Genomic DNA, 5,000 nt, shown 5'->3' on the forward strand with positions numbered 1-5,000 from the left:
GTCATCTCCTTGTTGTATTGCGCTTGACTGTCACATATTTTTTGTAGTTTTCTTTGGCGTTTCTCATTACTGCTAACTATGTGTTTGTAATATTCAACTTGAAGGACTTGGCTGGTGTTAAGTTGCTCAGGTTCTTGTGAGCACTCTTCAGAATGTGCCTCTGTGTCTTTGCCCTGTAATACTTCTCTGCACATGGGGTTTAATGCCAAACACAGCTTGGTAGGGAGTTGTATTGATTGCTGTGTGAAATTTTATATTTCTTGTATATGATATGTTGCTGACGCGTAAACACTAGTTGTAGAAACTGTTAAGGTATGGAGGTCCTCTTTACAGACTCTGTTTGATCTTTCAATTAGGCCTTATGTAGTTGGCGTTCTTGGTGCCCCATGTTTCATGGTTATGCCTTCTCCATGATTTGATTGTAAAATTCTCTGCCATTGTCGTGTAAAACACTCTATGGGTATTTGTATGTGTAGGTACATGTATGGCAGTAAATGTAAAGAAGAGAGAACCTTTTCAACAGATCAACAGAGATGCTTCCAGGTTTTTAAAATTTTCGGGTCCTCTTGACCCCTTTTTTTTAAATTTGGGGGTCCATTGCTAATTAATATTCAAGAATTAATATTTGATCTATTGTCTCTTAATTACTGCTGCAGTACCCTTTCAGATTTCTAAATTGCACAAAAAAAGTCTTATCCCTCCCCACGAATACCATATGTACTTAAAATAAAATGATCAAGTTCTTTGAAGTTGTTTATATGCCCGTTGATTCATCAATCAAAATGTATGGGCTGTCAAAGCTTCATCGATCACATCTGAAAACGTTTCAAGGAATCCGTATGCTGTAGGAACTGTTGGCTCCAGTTGATAAAAGATCTAGATCTCTACTGCAAAAAAAAAAAAACAGAACTGAATATCAATTTTCCGTAAAAGGGCATCATTTACTTTAACAACACTTGAGGTGTAATGTATATGTAGGAACAAAAGAGTAAACAAATACGAGCAATCGATACACAGTTCATTGTTGGCCTGTGCGGCCGTGACTTCGCCATGGCCAATGTTAATAATCAAGTGACTGAATGCATTCAAGTTTCATGTTCAACATGTTAATGGTAACACTAACTCAGAAAAAGTTGCATAGTTTGCAAAACAGACAAGTTTCGTGCAAAACAAGTATTTAGATGGTGACACATCTGCGCCCGGAATAAATATCAACAGGGTCTCACAAAAAAAAATTTAACTTGCCTCGCCATTGGATTCTCTGTCATTTCGCCACGATAATCAAACCAATGCTTGAAATTCGCTTGTAACTGAACTTCGACTGAAATATTTGATTATGGCTGGTGGCAGATTGAAAGTGTTGGCGATTGTCTCAGCTAAAAAACAGCTCAGATCATGTCATGCAACACGTGGGAATTGAAAACTTAACTCCTTAAGCTGGACATAATCGTTGACAAAATGAAATCATTCGACTACAAAAATCCAAAAATAACAGCTTACCTTGAAATTTAAGGAACTCGATCATTTCTCTGTAGTGAGAAATGGGAATGTTCAATTTCCTTGTGAAATACAGTATGCTGTTCACATGTTTTTCTTGACGTTTGTAATTTGCGTAAACATCGCTTTTTTTTTTCTGCGTCCAATTGGACCCTTTGTTCCATATTCTATGCATCAAAAAAAAAAGGAAAACAAGTGCGTCCCAGGATGCAATGACAAATTCTGGATACATCTCTAGATTTAGATGGAAAAGCATAGAGTGTAACATGCTTAGTATGGTGATCAGTTACGTTCATTATCCATGTATGGGTATCTCCACAATCACATGGGCATTTACGAAGATCTATCAGGTTAATCTCGATTAATGACAGAAAAGTGGGTGGTTGTAGTGGGTTTGTTGACAGTCTTTACACTGCTTGTGATGGATCTTTGTTCTGCATAAAAATGAATTGCCACATTTTGACGAAGATGTTGACGACCGTTTGGTTAACTTCTTAATTGAATGTGATTTGTCTTCCCCTGTGTAATATTCGGCTGTGTGTGTGGCATAGAACTTGAAAAAGGTCTCGCTTCAGTGCAACTGTTTTGTTGCCTTGTGTGTACAGCTTGTTGTTATTGAAAATCCATTTTTTTTGTTGTCACCGTTTCTTCTTCTCATTTCATTTTTGTGTTTTCTCTCTCAAGAAATTATTGGCTTTGTCATAGAATTTGTTCACAAGATAACAGGTTTTTTTTTGAGTCCTTCGTCTTCAACTGAATTTTTAGTTGTTCTACTTCATGATAAAGTTGTTCTTCATCTACGCAATTGTCAGAGTCGGCCCTGTTTGCCCTGGTTTTGGCAGTGAGAGAGACTAGGGTAAATATTTTGCATGATGGGGCCCTAGACTCAAATATTTAATGGAGTGTCGTCTCGGCCCAATTTTGGCACTACAATTAATTTTCGACAGTAATTAATTTTTGAAGTGATTGGGTGGGAATCAATTGTGGTCTAGTGAATATGGAGTATGCCCATGGATCGAGAGATCTGAGTTCGAATCCCGGGACTTGAAATTGCGACTCACTGGTTGCCAATGCAAACAAAAATTCAGTGCTGGCGACTAAATTTTCAGAACTGGTCGCCAGCTGGCGAATCATGTCTGGTAACCTAGGATAAACAGAAGACAACTTCTATTTTGAATCTCTATGTGATGAAATCATTCGGAACTGGTAGCTAGAACACAACTTACTTTCTTTCCCTACTAAAATAATGTCTAAACATCAGAAGAAACTCACTTTCACACACTACATGTATTAATTAGTAGCACAAAATGTACTATGATACTTTGATCACCGCGTCCACTATGCAACCGTAGTGTTTCAGCAGCTTCTTCCAAAAAATGGCATTATGGGCACATTTTCATTTATTCATTTTGCCACACTACATCCATTACAAAAATACAGGTTTACAAGATAAAAAGAAAAAGTGGCAAGGAAATCTAAATGAAATTATGGGACTTGTCTGAAATTAGGTTTCCTCACAAAATAATAATAACAAGGAGTGATCACTTTAACACCATGTTCTTCTCGTCAGGAAAACAGTAAATCAGTTTCAGGAAGTGTGCGGGTTTTTTCGGGCAGGAAAGGAATATTCAGCTAGTAGGTTAATCGAAAAGTTAAATCCATCGTCAGTTGTGAATCTTAAAACATAGATTTAGCCAAATTACTGAAGGATGTAAGGAACCTTCAACCTGTACCCTAAATGTAAATTAGGTTGGAGAACTTGTCACCTCAATTAGAAAGCTGACACATGCAAAATTGACTACACAAGGTGAAAAAATCATGTTCTTATGTAAGTCATATTAAAGAAGTTGGCGACCAGATTTTTCCTATAAGTCACAAGCTGGCTCCTGAGAAAAAAAGTTAATTTCGAACCCTGAATCCTGGTGATTGCTATTTCTTTCATTAAAAATACATGTAGCCAGATCGTTCGGTACTATTACAGTTCTAAAGTGTGACGTCATGTTGTCATGACAACCAATTTTTTGGGTCTAAACAAGATCCATTGAAAGACTGATGCCATCTTTAATATAATTTTGGTTTGGTTGTTGTTCAGTAAATACTATTGGTATATTGGACTTTGTATTCCAAATAATAAAGAAAACAATCATTTATGGACCATCTTTGTGCTGGCTGCAAACTTTAGTAGGTGTATGTGCGATTTTACGCTGAAATTGTTGCGTGCATGGGTTATTGATCTTTTGCTAAAGGTCACATGGGTCAGTGCTTCGCTCCAGATTGTAACCATCAATCAGAATCACATACTTGTCAGTTCTTCCTGTTTTCCAAATCATGAGAAGAAAAAGGAGGAATACAAATGTTGAGTTCACTTGATAAGGTACATGAAACTTTTTATTTAATTTTAATACAGTGGTGACTTGACTGTGTATTAAACAGTGATAATACAGTTGCGTGTGAGTCTCTATTTAATGACAGCCACCGATAACTTTAAACTTAAGCTTTAGTTTATGCTAATTTTTGGCACTGTTAAGCCCAGGTACATGTATCTGCTTTTTCTTTCCCACTGGCCAATGTGCTTATGCTCCTACAGAATTTAAGTTCTATGATTTTCAAATTTTATAGAATTACTACTATACAGGGCAAGTCTGTTGTTGTTTCATGGATATTTGAAGCTCACTTAAAGCAGACAGCTCTCTCTCATTCAAAAGAAATGAAATTTACTTAATTTAGGAGAAAAAGTGGAGTTTTAAACCATTGAATGTTAATCTGAAGGGTTAGTGGCATCCTTGTCTCGAAGAGGCGATGGTTAGCGCTGGGGATAATTTTTGGGAAAAGGTGTTTCACATAAACTTCTTTCAGTTCTTGGATTTTAATCTCCCAAGAATCATCCCGCTCAGTTTCTAGAACAACAAAATCCTTTGTTGTCCAAACAACGAAGTAACGTTTCTTTCTTTTGGTAAGAAACATGTGGCCTTGAACTTGGTTCCAGTAAACGTGGTCATGTCTCAAAACAATTTCCCCATCCTTCTAAGTTCTTTTGAAGGCGAAAGTTACTGTCCTTAATGGCTTCCTTGCTAAGAAGGATTGTCCCTTTGTCCAGCAGTATGGCGGCATACTTTGATAGTTTTCCAATCCACACTGACTTTCTCCAGCAAATGCTGATGTTGGGCCACAAGGCCTTGCAACTGCAGAAATTCGTCTTGGAAAATAACATCTTCCACTGTAGCCACTGGAAGGGAGTTGGACTGAGTTTGAGGTTCAGGGTTCATGAGCCAGTAGTCCAGTAAATTTACCATAGTTTTTCAGTCTTTGGAAAAGTTCACGTTCTTCACGAGTTGGGTCTGTTAACCCTTTTCTTTCTGAGTTTTTCTCAAGATTTTGTTTACGTTTTGACATTGCTATAGAAAAGCTCTTTGTTTCTTGCAAGCTTTCAAGAAAACTTCTAAGACCTATGCATTCTCTTAAAGCTTGAAAAATTTTCCACCTTTTGACAATGAGAAAATTAA

Source organism: Montipora foliosa, unplaced genomic scaffold (assembly GCF_036669935.1).
Source record: "Montipora foliosa isolate CH-2021 unplaced genomic scaffold, ASM3666993v2 scaffold_412, whole genome shotgun sequence".
Classification (NCBI taxonomy): domain Eukaryota; kingdom Metazoa; phylum Cnidaria; class Anthozoa; order Scleractinia; family Acroporidae; genus Montipora; species Montipora foliosa.